The sequence below is a fragment of the Mus musculus genome, chromosome 6 (genome assembly GCF_000001635.26).
Source record: "Mus musculus strain C57BL/6J chromosome 6, GRCm38.p6 C57BL/6J".
In the NCBI taxonomy this organism is placed as follows: Eukaryota; Metazoa; Chordata; class Mammalia; order Rodentia; family Muridae; genus Mus; species Mus musculus.
This window is the reverse complement of record NC_000072.6, coordinates 85349230-85370428: the sequence shown is the minus strand read 5'-3', so window position 1 is coordinate 85370428 and position 21199 is coordinate 85349230. Positions and strand designations below refer to the sequence as shown.

At 48.1% G+C, this 21199-nt stretch overlaps 1 protein-coding gene across 3 annotated transcripts in view; it reads left to right on the top strand.

Annotated features, from left to right (window-relative positions):
- Rab11fip5 (RAB11 family interacting protein 5 (class I)) overlaps window positions 1–21199 on the top strand; it is a 39723-nt gene that overhangs the window by 4256 nt on the left and 14268 nt on the right. The window lies entirely within an intron of this gene.

The following is a 21199-nucleotide window of genomic DNA, read 5'->3' as shown; positions in this document are numbered from 1 at the left end:
TTTGGCCCAGAGAGCTGGTTGGTCTGCACTAGAGCAGGGAGGACATAGCACCATCTTGTGTGGGGCCCCACAGTTTCCTTCTCCTCAACCTGGTCACGCAGCCTTGAAGCCTATGGTATAGAAATAGATTGGGCTGGTCCTCTGGAAAAGCCACGGCTGTGGGTTTGTCAGCTGGAACCAGTTGTCCTTTCTCATCACAGTCTAAAACTGTGATCATGGTCAGGCTGCTAACCGTGCCCCTCCAGTGGACTCGTCAGGTCCTGCCCGGCATGTGCCCCTGGTTTATCTCTTCATTTTTTTTTTTTTTTTTTTTTTTTTTTTAGTTTTTAGAGAAGGCCCAGGGAAGCCCATGGGTGTGGAGGTCTGAGGGCAGAGGGTTTAACTAACTGGTCATGGTCATGGTCACTTTAATTCCTGATTCTCCTGCCTCTCCACCCTAAGCACTGGGTGACTGGCATGAGCCATTGCCCTTCCTGTTGGGAGGGTCTCTTGGCTTCTTTTTATTCCACAGCCCTACAACCTTCTTTCCACTGGCTTCTAGGTGTGACCTTGTTTTCAAAAAGCAGCGGATGCCCACTCAGGCCTCTGGTCTAGGTACCTGCTTGAACCCCAGGTCTGGAGAATGGAGCTTGCGGGTGCTGGGGAGGGGTGTGGCCACACTCAGAAGATGTCATCTTTAGGATGAACAGGCCTCAGGTCTTGATTGTGGCCTGGTAGCCTATTCCTATTTGGGGTTGCTTGATCATCAGCAAGGGGTGGAGGCGGGGAGGGAGGAAGTGTGACTCCTTCTCCTTGGCACAGTGGCTTCCCTTTTCCTTTGAAGTTGCCCCTGCCTCTGGCCCTGAGCCCTGGGCCAGAACCAGGCAGTTACCAGAGGTCTATGACCAGCCCCACTGCCCCTTCCTCACTAGGCAGGTGAGACAAGATAACCACCAGCAGAGCCACAGTCCTGGCTGACCTTGAGGGTTTACTTACAGTTTTTTCCTTCATTGCATATTTGAGGCCAACCTGGAACTTGCCTTGCAGTCCAGGCTGCAGCTGGCTGCCCCTTGTTATTGCAGTCACCCTGGCTCTGTGCCACTTTCCTTGCCGCTAAACTGCTGGTCTGGCCCTCTCCAGATGTTTCCCCTGCCCTTCCCACCCTGTTTGGGACAGATGACAGAAGCTGCTGTGCTCTGTGGAAATCACCCCCACGCTTTATTTCTCCCTACAGTGTGTCATGGCTGGGTCCCGGAAGTGCAGTACTGAAACGTCGTTCATTTTTGAGTTGGCTTCCCTACGGAGAGGGGTCTTACTATGTGATGATGAGGCCCTGCATGGGGTTAGGTCCAGTGTCCTTTCAGCCAGCAGTGAACACAGTTATCGGAGAGATGCTGTGGGGAGAGGCTCTAGTAGGTCACCGAGCCTGCAGCCTGCCTAACCCTTGGTTTACCCCCTATCCAGTGGGTCTTTGCTCTGGGAGTTTCAGCCTCAAAGCTCGAGGAAGGCTGGAATGTGTGGCTACTGGCTAGGGATAGGGAGAGGAGGGCCCAGAAGCTACTCAGTGGGTAGGGAGGGCGTGGCTTCTGTTAAGTCTTGGCAGCCTGAAGAGTTATGGGTGAGCAAGAGCTGGTATTTGGGTCCTGTGTGCATTGTGGGGTTTCTGTCAGTTGGGAGCATAGCTCATGGGTAGCAGACGGGGATCTGTGGGCTCTCTGCAGGCCTGGAGGGGTAGTTTCTTCTAGAGTTGTCCCTGGAGCACACGGCAAAGTCCAAGATCAGTCTGAATGGGAGCACTTCCAGAGGCAGGGATGTGGGCGTCTCTTTAAAATGGTGGCGGCACCCGTGTTTTTGAGCTCAGAAGGAACCCTGGCTATATTCAGAGCAGATGGGCCCCTGGTTTTGCTATAGTCAAGGATATCCTCCTTGAGGAGGTAACATACCCTAGAGACCTGTTGGGTAGCCATCAGAGAGCCTATCTGACCCAGGGCTCCAGGACTGGCAGGTTCTTTCTGCCTCCATCCTTTCTAGGCCTTCCCTCTCAGCAGAGCAAGCCTATGAGTTGTCATTGCTGTTACCTTGCCTCATGGCTGAATAGTTCTTGGCACAGAGAGGTGAGCTGACTTTGACACAACACATGACAGAATTAGGACTTGGACCTGACCACACCACCATAGAGACATTGGTTTATCCCCCCTCTCCTACTTGGTGCTCGGGAGTGGGGGTGGGGGTGGGGGTGGGGGCTAGTCTTGCTGAGGTTTCTTCTCCCTCTTCCATCCAGATCTCCAGATCTTGGGGTTGGCCTTGGGGAACTGCTGTCCCTGAGTTTATGCATTAAACAGTTTATGGGTGTCTATGGCTTGGCCCATGGTGTATCACAAGGGTAGGGTGAGGCCTGGGACACTCTTTAGACTTGGATGGGCCCATCCAAGTCTCCCCAGCTTCTCCGTGTGCTCCATGCTTGTTGGACTTGACAGAAGGCTGCTAGCCCTCCTGTTCTTCCTCTGCAGAGATGCAACCACTTGTTTTTTGCTACCCCCCCTTTTTTTTTCAATATCTGGGAAGCCTTTGCTGAGGTCCCACTGTAACCATTGTGCCTAGGCAAGTACTGGGGAGGATATGAGAGGGAAAATGGGTTACCCCTTCCTTCATGAGAGGGACAGTACTGTGTTTGAGAGAAGACTTATCAAGTGACTGTTATCCCACCGAGTCAGCAGACAGACACTCCCAGAGGGAGTCAGGAGAGTGTGTTCAGGGCTGGAGGTACCAGGGCTGGGCCTCTTGGGGGATGCAGAAGAGACCTGATGAGACCTAGTGATTAGGGAAGGGATCACTTCAGAAGTGTGGGGAGAGTCAGTAAGGGGAATTGAGCCAAGTTTGGATACATCTTGCCCCCGCCCCCACCTTGGGTCATCCCACTCCCTTTCTCAGAGGCAGCCAGTCTTTCCAGCTCTGGGGTAAGATTCCAAACTTATTTCCTGCATTGCAAGCAAGTGAACTGCATATTTTCTTCTCCCTCCCTGTTTGTTTGCCCAAGTGCAACATTCTCAAATGCAGCTCTGAACCTATGACCCACCTGCTTCACTTTCCCACACAGGGGAAAATTATTAACGGTCTCTATCTATCCTGGGGTTCAAACAGAAGCTCCGGGGAAGCATACTCACCGCTTGGCCCTAACCTGCTCTGACCCAAGGTTCCCGGGGAAAGAAGGTCTGGCGTGCCTTGGAGCCTACGGGTTAAGGAGAGGACCTTCCTTCTTCCCTTGTCACTAAAGTTCTCCATGTAAGGTCATCTTGCCGGCTCCTTCCTCCCTCCTGGACAGAGTCATTGCTGCTTGGTCCTGGCCACCTCATTCCTTGAGGCAAGTGACAGCCTGTAAAAGGCCTTCCATAGACAATAAACCGAAAGCTTTTATACCGAGGAGCTGGCCTACTTCTCAGCATGCTTTTCCAGAATTATCTCATTTCACACTCCTCTGAGGGCAGCAGTGTGACCCCTATTTCCACAGACATGGAAGACGAGGGTCTCAGGAAATAGACTGACCTGTCCAAGGTCTCAGGACTTGTTAGTGGTGGATAGGTTCCCAGCCTTGAGCCCAGTGCACTTTCCCCCTCCTGTGCTCCTGGTCCTGTACTCTGAATACCTGCCCTTGCTGCTTGGTGGTTAGACTTGTCTCCTGGCATTTTTATAGTGTGGGGCCCCCAGCCCCTTCTGAGGCCAGCTGACAGGCAGACCTTTGGAGCTTAAGGCAGTGGGACAAGTATTAGAGGAGATATTTATGTGAAGGAAGTAGGGGTGGGGGCTGAGTCTGGCTGGGGTGTGAGGTGACAGCCATAGGAGTAACTAGTGAATGCCAGTCTGGGCCCTCTCCATGGGCTGTGGCTGCCAGACCTGGCACGATGCCAGAGGAGGAGATAAGATAAGTCTTTGAGCCTGATAAAAGGTTCTATTATGTCCTGGGATTATGTCTGGCTTGTAGTTTAAGTATAGAGACCAAGTCAAAGAATAGGTTTTAGGTTGTAGGTGTCAGCAGGCACAGGGTTGGCCCAAAAACCCCACCCCCCTCCTGTCCACTGGTATGTGAGACAGACTGCTTCCATGGGAATTTTGAGAGGAGAGGAGACAGAAGATGGAGGAAAGTCAGGGGAGATGGGTATGTGTGTGTGTCTCCTTGTTGTCCCTACACTCCCAACTGTGTGTTTTAGCTGGTACTTTCTCGTTTTTAAAATCTATTTTATCACTCTGTTTTACAGAGGCAAATAGTTTTTAAAAATCTACCCAAGGAGTACTGGTAGCATGATATACTCAGTAGTAGGGCCCTTGTCTACCATGTGTGAAGTCCTGGGCTCAATTTCCCCTACTGTATAAAAATAAAACCAAATCAAACCTGAAATGTACTCCAGGGGCTGGAGATGCAGCTCAGTTAGCAGAGTGCTTGCCTAGCACGCCAGGATGTAGTGGCACGTGCCTGTATTCCCAGAGAGAGAGAGAGAGAGAGAGAGAGAGAGAGAGAGAGGCAGGCAAGAGCTAGGGTTCAAAGTCATTCAAAGTCATAAGCCAGTTGGGCTATATGAAACCCTGACTCAAAATAATAAAAACAAAACTCATTCCGTAGGTCAGAGGCAGGACAAGAATCTGTCTTTCAGCCACCAAGGGTCTCTCCCACAATGCCTTTAAAGTCCCCCTGGGCCAGTTTATTTCTCTGAGTAAGTAAATCTGAGTGCTGCTAGTACCGTGTCTACATTTATCTAGTGGATGGTAGAAGGGGCTTGGTTGGTTTTACTTGTTTTGTTTTGTTTCCAGACATGGTTTCCCAGTGTTACCTAGGCTTTCCTGGACATCTTGAGCTCAGGCGATTCTCCTGCCTCAGCCTCCAGAACCACAGTAATGTCACACTCAGCTGGGTGTTGTGTCCCTTGGGTCCTATTTTCACTCTTCAGTCAGTCACACTGACAAGATACCTGAGGAAATAAGGAAGAATTGATTCTGGTTTAAACTTTCAGAGATTTCTGCCTGAGGTTGTTGGGTTATTTGGTCCTGAGGTGAGACAGGTGTTCTGGTGTCTGGAGCCCGTGGTAGGAAGTGGCTGCTTTACCTCATGGTTGCCTGAAAGGGTTGAGACCCCTACCTGTGACCTGCTTCTTTCCAACTTGGCCTGATCCCCTGCCATTTGTGCCATCGAGTTGTGACTGTATCAGTGGCTCAGCCCCTAGATGCAGACAGAGCTCTGATCCAGACATCCACAGTGAGAAACAAGCCTGCAGCACATTAGCTTTTTAGGCAACACTTCCTATCTAAACTCATACAGGCAGCGTGTTGGGCTGTGGAGTCTAAAAGGTGAATGAGTATTGGTTTCTGCTGTCAATCACTGAGAGAATCAGAACTGAGAGACCCCATCACAGTGCTGCCATCAGGACACCAGAAAGATCCTCTGAGGATGCCCCTGCAACTCCTGCCTTCCCCATTGCTCCTGGATCAGGATTTCCTGTTTGAGACAAGGTCTCTGCGTTGCTCATGCCGGCCTTGGATTTACTGTGTTGTCAACAATGACTTTAAAATCTCAATCCTTTAGCCTCCATTCTGTAAATACTAGGATAACTGGTACGTGCTACAGTGCTCAGCTTCCCAGGTTGTTTTTATGGTTTTTATTTTATTTATCATTGTGTGGTGATGTCCCCTATGAGCAGGTACATGTGTGCTCAGTGTGTGTGGAGGTCAGAGAACGGCTTCCTGCAGTCAGCTCTGTTCTGGGTTCCAGGGATTGAACTCGGGTCACTGGACCAGTTTACAAGTCGTTTTACCTGTTGAGTCATCTCACTGGCCCTGGGACTTTTGTTGTTATTGTTTTCTTTTTCAAGATGGGTTTCTCCGGATAGCCTTGGCTGTCCTGGGGACTTTGCTCTGTAAACCTTGAATTCACAGAGATTAATCTCCCTCTTTGTCCCACGCACTGGGGTTAAAAGTGTGGCCCAGTGTGGATTTTCTTTTCTTTCTTTTTTTACTTATTTATGTGGGTGTATATAGGTGTGTAAATATCATGGCACATATCGAGGTCAGAGAACAACTTTCTGGATTGGGTTCTTTCATCCCACCATGTAAGTCCCTTGGATCAAACTCAGGTCATCAGGCTTGGTGACAAGTACTTTGGCCTCCTGAGCCATCTCTTTGGCCCAGGATTATGTTTTTAAACTTCTGTGTTTAGCCTATTAACTACTGCTACTTGAGAAAAGTTTGTTTATTAATTTATGATCAGAATTGCTGTTAAAGTATAAGGAGTTTGGGAGCCAGCTTTGCTGGGACTTGCCCCGCTTGTGCTGGCTCCATGCCAGCCTCCCTGATTCCTCTCTGTTTCCCTTCCATCAGCTCCTCTCTCGATATCTCAGTGTCCTTCAGTTCTGCCCTTGAGCCATACCCTATAATGCATTTCAGGCTTCATGGTAAAGCCATGGTCTCCAGACAGGCATGGCGGCTCACACCTGTAATCTAGCACTTTAAGAGGCTAAAGGAGGAGGATTGCTGAGAGGTCTCGGCCAGCCTGTGCTACAGAGCAAGACTCGGTTCCAAAAACCAAATCACGGGGCTAGAGCAGTGGCTCAGTGACTAAGAGTGCGTGTTTCTCTTCCAGAGGACCAGAGTTTAGTCTCAAGCACTCATGTCCAGTGGCTCACAGCCATCTATAATTCCAGCACCAGAGGATCTAATGCCCTCTCCTGGCCTCCAAGGGCACTTGCATTCACCTGCACAAACTCACGCACAGATGCATGCACCTACATATAAACAATAGAGTAAATCTTTAAGAAAAGAAATGAAATCTGAGTTCTGGTCTACAGAGTAAGTTCCAGGACAGGACAGCCAAGGCTACATAGAAAAACCCTGTCTTGAAAAACAACAACAATAAATAAAACAAAACAAACAAACAAACAAAGAAAAGAAAAGAGAAGAAAGTCCTAGTTCTTTTGTATGGTCTAGATAGTCTCCTGTCTGCCCCAGTCTGCTCCAGTCTGCCCCAGTCTGCTCCAGTCTGCTATTTGCAGCCCTCCGAGTGCCTGTACTTTCTTTTTTTTTTTTTTGTATCTGGAATGTCTTCTACCCTCCCCTTTCTGTTCACACACATTGTAAGTAGCCAGTCCTATGGTCCCTCCAAAGTCCCCTGGTTGTTCCTTTTCAGTGTGCATGTCATTTGTGCTTTCCTGTGATGACTGCCATCTTGTTTTATTTATGTTTTCTATTTCACACCTGGGTGTGAGTTCCACAGGACACTCTGTTCTTTTTTTCTTTTTTGGTTTTTTTTCAAGACAGGGTTTCTCTGTATAGCCGTGGTTGTCCTGGAACTCACTTTGTAGACCAGGCTGGTCTCAAACTCAGAAATCCTCTTGTCTCTGCTTCCCAAGTGCTGGGATTAAAGGCGTGAGCCACCACTACCCGGCTGACACTCTGTTCTTGTCCCTGGAATATTTGGTGGCCTGGACCAGGAACCTTTGGCTGGGTATGGTGGTGTTGCTGGCAGGACCACTGTGGCTCTGGGAGGGATGGTGCTGGAATGTGTACTGTGTGCCTGCAGTGAAAAGGCGTCTGTTCACGTCTTTCCTAAGAACAGTCAGTTAGACAGGGCCAATGGTTGGAGAACCCACTGCTGAGACTGGGCTTCCCCGAGTTCATGCAGGAAGCCTGCACCCACACAGAGAGGACTCATGCCAAGAAGTCTAGTGTTGGGATGGAGGAGTATAATGGATGGTAACCCAGGGAAATCTACTTCCAGGGCCATAGATAGGCGTTCCAGCTCTTCTACTAGATGATGTATGGAACAGAGAGAACTGGAGAAGTTGGGAGAGGAGACGGCAGCCAATAGCCATGAAGAGATTTTTGGCTGGGGGACGTTGTCACAGAGCTGTGGAAGTGTGAGGATGGCACCAGGCCTGTTTTCACATAGCACCTGAATCTGAACATAGCTCCAGAATATTCTGGAATATTTAGATGCTCTTGACCCATCCACTCTCTCTTTTGTTTCACTAGGGACCTATGGTGGGGTTACCTTAGACCCTTGAAGAAGTTGGGGGTTAGCCTCTTGTTTTATGAATGGCCCCAACTCCTGAGCCTTGTGCTCACCTCTGAACACCTCAGTCCCACCCACTCATCAACCCAGCAGATGTGCAGCTTGGTGAGCCAGTGGGGTGTTAGGCTTACTATGGGAGTATGGTATGAGCACAGTAAGGGGTTATATACAGGAGTGTGGGTGACCCCAGAATAGCTGCATCCCCTCAACCAGCATGAGTAAAAGCTGTACAGATGGAGTCTCCTATTCAACTTACTGCTTAGATATTCTAGTGCCTTCTAAGGCCAAAAGCAGCTGGACAGTATTCTTTGCAGCTAGGGGTATGAGAGAGATGATGGAGGTCTGAAATCTATTCCTTTAGTATTATATATCTCTAGCTGTCTTGGAACTATGTAGACCAGGCTGATTTCAAGCTCAGAGAGATCCACCTGCCTCTGCCAGAGTGCTGAGGAAGTGCACCACCATGTCCAGTAAAGCTAGTGGACTAGCTAGCACTATCTTTACTGCTGATCAGGACTAGGACGCAGAAATGTGTGCTATTGGTCACATGATCAATAACTTCTGTTCCCTAGGAACCTTTCCCTGGTTCTCCTGTCTCCAGCCCCACCTTCACTGGCATTTGGGATATTCAAAGAGCAGACTGACTGATCACCATGGCCATGGTGTGACACTGGGTAACCTGAGGGGCTTTGTTTAGTTCCTTGCTGATTGCCAGGTTTGAGTGGCCCCGGGTGGGAATTGACAGAGGCGTCTGCCTTCTGTTGGCATCTCTCAGCCTGAAAGCTATGCAGGGTGGGAGGTCTGGTCCTTGCTGAGCTCCCATCCTGGGCTCACACCTTCCCTGTGCCATGAACCCATTAGGCCTCTGAAGCCTACGGGCCTCTTCTCAAAGATCTCTACATAGACAGGTTATATACCCTGCACACCAACAGTAGTCAACATACGAAAAGACACACATAGGCTTTAGACCTGTATTGAACCCAGTGATCTGGTTCTGTGCTCTTTGTTATGTAGATCAGAGCAGTGGTGGATATGCTTCTAACAGCTGTTAATCAATGTGAAGCAACCATGTGTGTGTGTGTGTATGCGTGCGCGCACATGTGTGTATGCACATGCATGTGTGCATGTGTGAGACAAATTTCTATGTATTGCCACTATGCTGTGCTGTTACTGTCACAAAGGAACAAACAAAACATTTTTGGCTGCCGTTTCAGTTAGAGGGGCTAACGAGATGGCTCCGTGGTTAAGATCACACACTTCATCCCTAACATGTTTTTACCACTCAGGTTCTTTGTCCTATCCTGGTCTAACAGGGTCGTGAGGGATCCAGACATTTCAGTGTAGCAGAGAGGTAATGAGATCTGTGGCTTTTCAAGGTCAAGTGCTGGGCTAGAGGTCATCACCCAACTTCTTCCCTTTTTGATCCTGGGTACTTCCTAGGTCTGCCTGGGCATCTTCTCTCAGTGGATTGGTGTCAAAACCAGGCCCTTTCACAGAGGTCACATGATACCAGGACAGGGACCCCAACCATGAACTGCTCAAAGGCTTGCTGAAGCTGGGGCTGGAGCTCAGTTGGTAGAGTGTTCAATCCCCAGCACTGCAAAAAGCCAAGAGTAGCCCACACATGCAGTCCCAGCATTCAGGAGATAGAGGCAAGAGGATCAGAAGTTCAAGGCCATCCTCAACTACATATCAAGTTGCAGACCAGCCTGCTTTATGTGATCCCTTGTCCCAAAACAGATCAGAGCAAACTTGTGGAGAACGGACTCCTGCACATAGGCTTGGAGCCAGGCCTGGGCCACTGGGACGTTTTATGAGAACCTGGTCAGCTGACCTCCTCCCCAGGCTCATCTCCTTGACAAAGTCCAGTGGTCACGTGTAGACTTGGGACTCAGCTCTCAGAGTCTTCCCCAAGACCTCAGGAGTAGAGAGCAGCAGGATGGGGGTGGGCGGGTCATCAGTGCACAGTAACCAGATTATGACTCTAGTTAGCTGTTTGTACTGGTGAACTTCCCAGGCTTCACTCCCACCATTTACCACACAGTGTAACCTGGGAACCCCGGTGCTTGGAGAACTGATATGGCAGTGGCCGCGCACACCTGTCTCAGCGGCAGGAGAACCCACCCAACAGGCTTCTGTGGAGCTGTAGCTGCAGGCCAGACACACTGGGTTACTCCCAGGCCTATTCAGGAGTCTTTCTCCGTCCTCTGCCTCACAGGGTACCCCCCTGGAGAGATCCTGAACCTTAAAGCTGAAAGGGCATGAGCTTGGAGCCAGCCAACTTCATGTTCACATTGACTCCACTTAGTAATTGTGTGACCACGGGCAAATTACAGAACTCAGTTTTTCATCAACAGTGCAAACAGTGGAAAATAATAAAGCAATAAAAGCAGTAAAAACAACAACAACAAAACAATAAAAGACAGTAAAAGTCATGCAGGACCCTGTGTGTAGGAGCTCCCCGTAAGTTAAGCTCCCTCAGGGGTCGGTTCTTAGCTTCCATCTTGATTGAGTCAGGTCTCTTTGCTGTTTGTCACTGTCTAGGCCAGGCTAGATGGCCTAGGAGCTTCTGAAGATTCTCCTGTGTTTGCCTCCTATCTCCTTATAGGAGCTCTGGGGGTACAGATGTGTGTCAGCATGCCCAGCTTCATGTGGGTTGCGGGGATTTGAATTCATGTCCTTACACTTGCATGGCAAATGCATTACTGGTTGAGCTAGCCCAAGACCCAACCCAAAGCCAGAGGCTCTTTTGCAGTAAAAAAGGTACTAACTTGCCTGTTTTGAGGTACCGTGTGCATTTTTGGGGTGCTGGTATGTGGGTGATACCAAACTGCAGGAACTGAGGAACCCATGCTTTGAGGACCAGATGTGCACTGCGGTCACAGGTCGAGCAGGGTCACTGTGTTTTTTTTTTTTAATTTTTTTTTAAAGATTTATTTATTGATTATATGTAAGTACACTGTAGCTGTCTTCAGACACTCCAGAAGAGGGCATCAGATTTCATTAGGGATGGTTGTGAGCCACCATATGGTTGCTGGGATTTGAACTCTGGACCTTCGGAAGAGCAGTCGGGTGCTCTTACCCACTGAGCCATCTCACCAGCCCAGGGTCACTGTTTTTGCTGTGGCATTTCAGAAGTGGTTTCCTACTTGGTCTGTAAGAACTGCTTTAAGGGGCTGGTGGTCCCTTACCCAGGTGTGCTATCTCTTGGCAGGTTGCCTTCTTCTGGGAGGGATGGGCACACTCAGGGCTAGTCATCTCATAAGAAGTATGTCTTGGCTGGGTCTGGTGGCACAAGCCTCCTTACAAAGTTGGATCAGCATTCTAGGCCGCCCTGGGTTACAGGGCAAAGTCAAGGTCAGCCAGGTTAACTTAGTGAAACTTTGTTCCAAACATAATTTAGGGGACTGGAGAAGTACCTTCTTGGTAAAGAGCTTTGCCTGCTCTTCCAGAAGGGACAGGTCCACTTCCCAGTGCTCCCATGATGGTTCACAAACATCTGTAGTCCCAGTTACAGGAGCTGATGCTCTGCTCTGGCCTCTAAGGGCCCTTGGCATGCAAGAGGGGCACAGGCAGGTAAGACACCCACACACAAAATGATAAAAAATTATAAAAATACAAATAAAGGTTGAGATTTAATATAGCTCAGTGGTAAAATACTTGCTTGGAATGCATGAGGGCCTACATCCAATCGATCATATCCCAAACAAAAAAGCCCGTCCTGTTGGCAGTTACACCCCCACATGCAGAGGTAGGAGGACTGAGAATCTGAGGCCAGCCTGGGCAACATCTTGGACTCTTACCTAAAAAACTAGAGATAGAAAAGTAAGTCACGACTTGGCTGGGTCCAGGGCAACAAAGGATTCTTTTGGTTTCACCTGAGTGCCTTGGATGCTGAGACCATGTGGAAGGAAATTCAGTTTCTGACTTGACAAATTAATGGAGATAAGGCAGGGACCATCCATCCTGTTCTCACCCAGGACTGAGAGTAGTCATCTGAGGTGCCCCCACCGATATGTCTGTCATATCTATATTTCCAGTCAGAACTTTATAGTTCCATATGTTCTAATTAGGCTTGGTGTCTCTAGAGGGCTAACGGACAAAATGATCCTACACTGATGATGCCCATCTGGGTGTGGCCTTAGCTAATAATACCCAACTTGGTGGGGCCTTGGCTGTTGAGCTCTGGCCTTGTATACAACCCAGCCAAGTCGTGACTTACTTTTCTATCTCTAGTTTTTTAGACAAGAATTCAAGAGCTTTGTTGAGGCTTTGGCCAAATCCTAATGGATTTGGGGTAGGTCTCAACCCTGAATGGGAGTAGTGGGCCAGGCATCAGAATGGCCCCTGAGGTTGCCGTGGCTGTGACAAGCCCACCCAGGTGGACTTGGAGGAGCAGAGGATGGAGAGTGAGGAAGGGTACCTGAGAGCTTCTAAGTCAGGTCCTACCTTCCCTTGTCCATTGCTGGAGATAGGAGAGGGCTACATGGCTAGTTATGGCTGTTTATGTCTGCCTTCTCATGGACAGAGATGTGGGGAACCTCAGGCTGCAGGAAGTTGCCTGATTGCCCCTGTTTCTTTGGTGTGTGTACCCTGTGTCAGCCTCCTAGGCAGTGTCTATGGCTGCCTTTCCCCTAGGAACCCAGTAGCTTGGTGCCTGGCAGGTCTGAGTAGGGCATAGTTGAGGACTTGTCTAGGAATGAGGATGCAAGAATTTCTCAGGGTTTTTATCATCTCAGCAAGAGCAGGGTCACCATTCTGGAGGAGGCTGAGCTCTGGCCAAGTCCTCAGAGTGCTCAAGGTGTCTGATCTGGTTGCTAGAGAGGGGCTGAGTGAACCTGTTGAAGGACAGGAGTGACAGTGTTCTGTGTCCCAAGCATTTGTAGCCCCAGTCTTCTATGGACAAGAGAATCTGAGACATGCTGAGTGTCTTAACCACTTACTTTCCCTTTTGCTGTGATAAAATACCTTCACAAAAGCAGCTTAAGGGAGGAAGGGCTCGTTTTAGGTCACAGTCTGGAGGTACTGTGGTAAATGGAGGCACTGAGGTCATTCTGTCAAGAATGGGAGGCAGCTGGTTACATTGTATCTGCAGTCAGGAAGCAGAGAGCAACAATGTAATGCTTAGTTTCCTTTTCCTTTTTATTCCTTTGGGGTGGGGGAGTCCCAGCTGTTAACAATGGTTGCCTGCAGTTAAGGTGTATCTTCCCACATCAATGAACCTAATAGATAAAAGCCCTTAAAGATGTGCCTGCTCCCTGTGTAACTTTCCATCATTCAGATAAACCGTTAATATTAACCATCACACTGAGCAAAGCCCTTCTTCCTTTCTGGCCTCCCAGATAGAGATTCAAGTTTCCTAGAAGTATCAGATGAGGTAGTGACCTCACAGGAAAAAGGGTCAATCCTCAGCCTGGGCTGCTGACACCCCTTGCCTTTACCTGGGGAAGTCCCTAGAGTACCCCCTTTGGTGGGCCCAGAAGCTGTAGAGGAAGACAAGAACTCAGGCCTGGTATTTCTCCTTTGTATTACCGTGATGATAGATGCTCCTTATAAAAGATTCAAGCAGTACAAAAATAGCCACAGAGAAGATAATTTCCCTGCAGCCTGTCACCCGGTGATCTCTTTTGCTGCATGTGACCTTCAGGCCAAGCACAGAGGATGTCTGTGGTCCTCCTAGCATCTTAGCAGGGGCTGGATTGGAGTTAGAGTCTGTAACACCCCCCCCTTCTATTTCTTAGGTCTTGGTGGGGTTTTGTCTGGATTTGAGAAAAGTGACTGGGACCTTGGTTCTTAAAAGACCTAAAGGCTGAGAAATCAGCTATTGTTACACACGCCTTAACCTCAGGACTCAGAAGCTGAGGCTGGCAGATCCTAATTTAGAGACCAGCCTAGGCTACATAATAAGACCCTACCTCAAACATTAAGACCCCCCTCCCCCCACAATAAAACAAGCCCACTGCCACTAGCCTTATGGTGAGTTTATTCTGTATATTTGGATGAGAAATCTAACCACACTCACTCCCTCACTATGTAACCCGGGCTGGTCTTGAGCTGGTCATTCTCCTGCCACAGCCTCCCAAGAGCTAGGGTTACACTTGTGCACCTACCAAGCCTAGCTACATAGCAGGCTTTAATGAAAGGGCCCACTCCCATTCCCAACCTCCTCTGCCTGCCAGGACCTCCAAATTGCCAGTGTTGTGGGGAAGGGGGCTCCCAGTGAGGAATGGTTGCCTTATGCTCCTGAGGTACGCATGCATGCATGCCCGCTGTGTGTGTCATGGGCTCTGAGCCTGTTGGCAGCAATGCTAAGGGCCTTCACCCTTGCTTGAGTTCTGGTCTTGAATTCTAGACTAGTGAGAAGCATTTCCCCCAGATACTTGGAGATAGTCATTGCCCTGTGATAATGGTAATGATAATTGATAATGGAGGCCTTTGGGGTTTTCTTTATTTGCTTGTGGTTTGGAAGTCTCATAGCAACATTGGTGGGTGTGGTGCTGACTTTGTTCTTTGGGTTATGTACTTTGGGGCCTTTTGCTGGTAGCTTTCAGTTCAAGAAAACTTTCTTTTTCTTTCTTTCTTTCTTTCTTTCTTTCTTTCTTTCTTTTTTTTTTTTTTTTTTTTTTTTTTTTTTTTTTTTTGAGACAGGGTTTCTCTGTGTAGTCCTGGCTGTCCTGGAAATCACTTTATAGACCAGGCTGGCCTTGAACTCAGAAATCTGCCTGCCTCTGCTTCCTAAGTGCTGGGATTAAAGGTGTGCGCCACCTTGCCCAGCTCAAGAAAACTTTCTTGTGTTGTTTCTTTCATAGTTTCTTGCTGTTCTCTCTCTCTCTCTCTCTCTCTCTCTCTCTCTCTCTCTCTCTCTCTCTCTCTCCTCTCCCTCTCTCCCTCCCCCCCCACCCCCTTTACTCTGTAGCCTTTACTGCTTGGGAACTCACAACATAGCCCAGCCTGGCCTTGAATTTGCAGTAAACCCCCTGTTTCTGCCTCTCGAGTGTTGACATTATAGGTGTATACTATTAAACTGTGTTTCTTTTTAAAGCAATACAACTTTTTTGGAGAGTCCTTTTTTATGTTGTTTAGGCTGGCCTTAAACATGGATGAGTCCTCCTGTCTCAACCTTGTGCACGGTTACAAGCATGTACCACCATCCCACAGTAGTTAACTCATTAAAATGGTTCTCACATATATTTATTTTATTATTTTATGTATACAAGTGTTTTGCCTGGATGGTGTGTATGTGTACCATGTGTGTGCCTGGTGCCCTGGGATGTCAGAAGGCGGCCTTGGATCCCTCGGGACTGGGATTAAGAGTTGGTTGTGAACTGCCATGTGGGTGTTGGGAATCAAATCTGTAGCTAGACTGGTGGCCAAAAAGCCCCAGGAGTCCCCTGTCTCTGCCTCTGACACACAGTCTCTGTGCTGGCACACAGTCCACACCTGTCTTTTCACATGAGTTCTGGAAATCCAAGCCCACGTTCTCATGTTTGTCCAGTAAGCACTCTTACACAGTGAGCCCTCTTCCCAGCTTCTTGGGCATTTGAAATTACAGATCCCATTAGAGGGCCAATTCGGTGGCCCAGCAGGGAAAGGCAGTCACTGCCAAGCCCGACAGCTGCATTATTCCCCATGTGCCACATGGCGGGACAGAACTGACTCCATAAGTTGTTCTCTGACCTCACGTTTGCTCTGTGGCACATAGGCACAATCCCTCTACCCACCCGCACACACGATAAATTAAATATAATTTAATTTTTAAAAACCTGAGAGGCCAATAATAAAAAAATGATTTAAAAATTTATAGCATGAAGATGTGATAAGGTATTATGTAGTGACTAAATATGTCTTCCTTCCTTTCCTTTTTTAAAAGATTAATTTATTTATTTTATGTATATTAGTACACTGTAGCTGAACAGATGGTTGTAAGCCTTCATGTGGTTGTTGGGAATTGAATTTTTAGAACCTCTGCTCGCTCTGGTCAACCCCGCTCGCTCCAACGGCCCCGCTCACTCAGTCCCTGCTTGCTCCGGCCCAAAGATTTATTTATTATTATACATAAGTACACTGTAGCTGTCTTCAGACGCACCAGAAGAGGACATCAGATCTCAGTACTGATGGCTGTGAGCCACTATGTGGCTGCTGGGATTTGAACTCAGGACCTTCAGAAGAACAGTCAGTGCTTTTACCTGCTGAGCTATCTTGCTAGTCCCCTTCCTTCCTTTCTAATGGATGCTTCACAAATGGCACATTATACTTGTGCAGGAGTCAATAATCTCTGTACACTTCCATTTTTAGCATATGTCCTACGAAAGTGAGCAATTCCTACCTAGCCCCATAAATAAGTCTTAAAAGAAATAAAAACTATGAAGGACTGGAGAGATGGCTTAGGGGTTAAAAACACTGGCTCCTCTCCCAGAGGACATAGGTTTGGTTCCCAGAACTCATATGGAGACTCAAAACTGTGACCTAACTCCAGTTCTAGAAGATCCAGCGCCCTCTTCTGGTCTCAGAAGAACCTGCACACATCGCAGACATACATGCAGTCAAAACACCCATACATATAAAATACAATGTGTATAATGTTAATTTAAAAAAAGAAATGTATTTTAAAACAATTTTGTATACAGATATTTTTTCATGTATTAAAAATGAAAAAAATTTCATGTTAATGAGATGAAGGTGATTCTTTTTGCATAAAGGATTGAATCTCAGTGGGGCACAGCATGCATATCTGTGATGCAAACACACAGGAGGATTGCTGCAAGTTCCAGCCCAGTCTGGTCTACAGAGTAAGTTCTAGGCCAGCCTGGTCTACATAAATGAATTCCAGGTCAGTCAAAACTACATAGTGAAATTCTTTCCAAAGAACACACTAGTAACACCAGTTCTAACCCTCGGCTGGCTATGTGGTATTGCAGAATGTAGAGCATCGTCAATGGTTCCCGAGCCAACAGACGTTTTGACTTTATAAGCAGTGCTGAGACCCTCACTTCACATCAATATGGACTGAAAGATGGCAAAAGTATGCTTTAGGGCCATTGTAAAAATTCCTAGCAAGTGTTCTAATGCCACCAAACTTCATTTAATGATTTTTTAATTTTTAATTTTTGAGCTTTTGTTTGTTCCTAGATTGGATGTTCTTTCTCGTAACTTAATGTTTGTTTTTAAATGAAACGCAAGTGAACTCTAGGAATTTTTGCACATGTGTATGTATGTGTGTGGCATGTGAGTGGGGTGTGTAAGACCCTTGTGTGTGTGTCTGTGTCTGTGTGTATCTGTGTCTGTGTGTGTCTGTGTCTGTGTATTCTGTGTCTGTGTGTGTCTGTGTCTGTGTGTGTCTGTGTCTGTGTGTGTCTGTGTCTGTGTGTGTCTACGTCTGTGTCTGTATCTGTGTGTGTCTGTGTCTGTATCTGTGTGTATCTGTGAGTCTGTGTGTGTGTGTGTAGTCCAGGGCTGAGGAGCTGTCTTAGTTAGGCTTTTACTGCTGTGAACAGACATGACCAAGGTAACTCTTATAAGGAGAACATTTAATTGGAGCTGGCCTGCAGGTTCAGAGGTTCAGCCCATTATCATCAAGGCAGGAACATGGCAGCATCCAGGCAGGAACATGGCAGCATCCAGGCAGGCATGGTGCAGAAGGAGGGAAAGTCCTACATCTTCATCTAAAGGCCTCTAGGACAAGGCTGTCTTCCAGGCAGCAAGGATGAGGGTCCTATGCCCACAGTGACATACCTACTCCAACAAGGCCACACTTCCAAATATTGCCACACCCTGGGCCAAACATATTCAGACCACCACAGGAGCTATCCATCTTGTTTCTTAACAGTCTCTCACTGATCTGAATGACAGGCTAAGCTGGTTGGCCAGTGAGCCTCAGGGATCTGCCTGTCTGAGGCTCCACAGTGCCACCTTTACAAGTACATGTCACTGAACTGGCTGCTGTTCACACAGGTGCTGAGGCTCACACTCAGTTCTCACACTTGTGTGGAAAGTGCTTTACTAAGTATGCCGTCCTCCCAGCCCTCAGACAGCAACTTTTATCATACACTCTGATGCAACCCAGAGACATGCTGTGATGAGAAAATATGAAGACTTTGTGCTGTGATTAAACTATGATTCTGTAAAATCAGAACACTTTGTGTATGCCATAAAAACACGGTGATTCACAACATACAATAGCCTTGAATCCTAGCTCAGGTGTTGGGCAGTGTTTGCTGGGGTTGTGTGTTGTGAAGGGTGTGTACAGTGCAAAGTGTGCATGTGGGTGTTCAGATGTGAGCTGCAGCAAAGGTGCCTGCGGCAATCGCACCTTGGAATCATGACAGGTTTGATTTTGAAATAAGTTGTGGGTTTTATATTGTTTGCAGACCTTTGTGGTTGCCAAATTGTTCACAACCTCCACACTCATCTCCCTCTCTGGGGGTCACAACCTCAGTTTAAAAAGCTGAGACTCAGTTAAAGGATGTGCTCCAGCCTCTTCATAAAGGTACCTTTTCCTCTTTGCAATCACTGAGTAAGCAGAGGTGTGTGTCTGTTTGCACGTGTGTGTGCATGAGCTCAAGTGTGCAAATGTAGTGGGTGGTGAATGTGCATGTGGAGGTCAGAGGTCACCTCTGGTGTCCTTCTCTATTGCTCTGCTCCTTATTCTCCACACAGTCTCACCTGGAACCTGGAGCTCATGGACCAGCTACAGCAAACCCCAGGGATCCCTTCTTCTCCATTGTTGGGGTAACAGACACAGAACACCACAGCCAGCTTCTTATGTGTGTGGGAGACCCAGACTCAGGCCCTCATACCAGCTGAGCCATATCTTCAGCCCTGGCAGGTGATACTGAGAGGAAATTAATGTCCTGTCCCTGAGAACCTCCACATTTCAGTACTAGTGTTCACCAATGAACCTGGCCCAGATCTGCTGTTAAACAGGGTTTGCTCCATGACTTTATTAGGCCCAGAAGGACCTGGGAGACAGTGAAGCACTCAAGCATTCCTGTGAGGACTCTGTCCAGAGGGTTCTCAAAGCCAGGGAACACTGTCCTAAAGCAAGGGGCTCCAGCCATCATGCTGGGTCCCAGAGGAGATGCCCTGGTGGGCAACCTCCACCATGAGCTCCTGCAGCCTCACCAGGGATGCAGAATCGAGGGAGGCACGGACCATGAAGGGAAGCCTCTGATAATACCTTGAGCTAAAACAACTCTTTCCCATTGAAGCTGTTTATACTAGGTAAGATGGTCTCATAGCGACTGCCATGGTGGGGGCCAGAAGAGGGCCTCACTTACAGCTGGAGTTATAGAGGTTAGTGAACCACTTTACTGTGAGTGGAGAGTCTCCAAAAGCAGGGTATGCTCTTCACAGCTGGTCTGTCTCCCTGGCCCCAATCCTTTGCTTTTTTGTTTTTTGTTTTTTTCGAGACAGGGTTTCTCTGTGTTGCCCTGGCTGTCCTGGAGCTCACTCTGTAGACCAGGCTGGCCTCGAACTCAGAAATCCGCCTGCCTCTGCCTCCCAAGTGCTGGGATTAAAGGCGTGTGCCACCACCTCCCGGCTTAATCCTTTCCTTTTTAAAAGACCAGTTTTACTTTTGGATTTAGAGAAAGTCAGTTAAAGTTTGAATTTTGTCCACCACCCCACATACATCCCCCAAGCACCAGTGTCTTGTGTTGCTAACATCTGGCAACAGTGTGATACATTTGTTATGGATGAGAGGCTGACTACCAAAGCATCAGAGGTCTTTCTTGTTTAGTTTTTGAGACAGGGTCTCGGGATGTCATCCCTAGCTGGCCTATAGATCTCTGTGTAGCCCAGGCTGCTTCTAAATTTGTGGCCATCTTGCTGTCTCCATGGCTGGTTATACATCAGGGTTCTTTCTGTATGTTCCATATTCTTCAGGTGTTGAAACAAAATGGCACCTATTTACCACAATGACATCATCTGGATAGTCTCACTCCATAAAAATGCCCTACTCATTCACAAAATTGCTCTGCCTGTTCACTTCCTTTTCCTTCCCTCAGTCCCCTGCCAACCACTGATCTCTTTCTTTGTGTCATTTGGGTTTTTTAAGGGGGAGGGTGTCTTGCATCATCTAGGCTGATCTCAAGCTTTCAGTGATCCTCCTGCCTCAGCGTCCCCAGTGGTAAGATACAGGTGTGCACTGCTTGCCATGATCTGTCCTGATCTTTCTCTTATCTTGATAGTTTTGTCTTTTCTTGAATGTCATACAGTGGAGTCTATGAAGCCTTCTTTATCTTGCATGTTTACAAATCTTCCTGTGTCTTTTTATGTCTCTGTAGTTCATTCTTACATTGCATACATTTCCACTGCCTGTACCGGTGTGTTTATGTTCTCACTTACTGAAGGGCACCTTGGCAACTTCCAAGTCTGGGCTGTTGCAAATAGAGGTGCTACAAGCTTCTGAGAGACTTTTTTTCGGTGGACACAAGTTTGCTCCTAGGCAGGTAAAACCCAACAAGTCCACTTGCTCCTTGCACGGCAACAGTACATTCAGTTTTCTGAGAGGTGAGTGGGCGTGGTGGTGCACACCCATAATCCCAGTACCTGGGTGGTGGAGTTCACAGGAAACTGCAATCAGATAGTGATTTCAAGGCCAGTCTGGGGTCTTCAAACCTGAAGGCATTATAGCCAGAGTAGGGGTTGTCTCTGTGACTCCCTGGGGAGGGTGTAGCTAAGGAAAATGGGCTTGGGAGGATGGGACAAGGATGTCCTTGTCCTTGCCTGTCTGCTGTTCTGAGTCTAAGCCTTACCTCCCAATCTTAGAACAAGGGGATGAGCCCCTTGGAGCACCTGGCAGGATGGAGGTGGGGGAGGAGGGCAGATGAAGGCACTTCTCCTCCCCGGCACTCTTGCTTTAGGTCTCAGTCACGGCTGTCTGCTCCTCCGCCTCAGAGCATTCTTGGCAGGACTCGGGGTGAGTCAGTGCATCCGTGAGGACTGTGTGTGCATGCACCGTGTCCTGGGCCTCTGTGGGCTCTTCTTTGGTGGTTCAGAGTAGATCTGCTGGGACTGGATAATGTGAGTCATGGATAGGGCCTGGAAACGGAGCAGTTCTCAACAGGCCTGGCCTCATCCTTTGGGCTTCAGGTAGAGGGGGTAATGAGTTACTGTGGGGTCTCTGAGCTCTAGGAAAAGCACTGGCTGGGAGGGACTGTGTCCTGG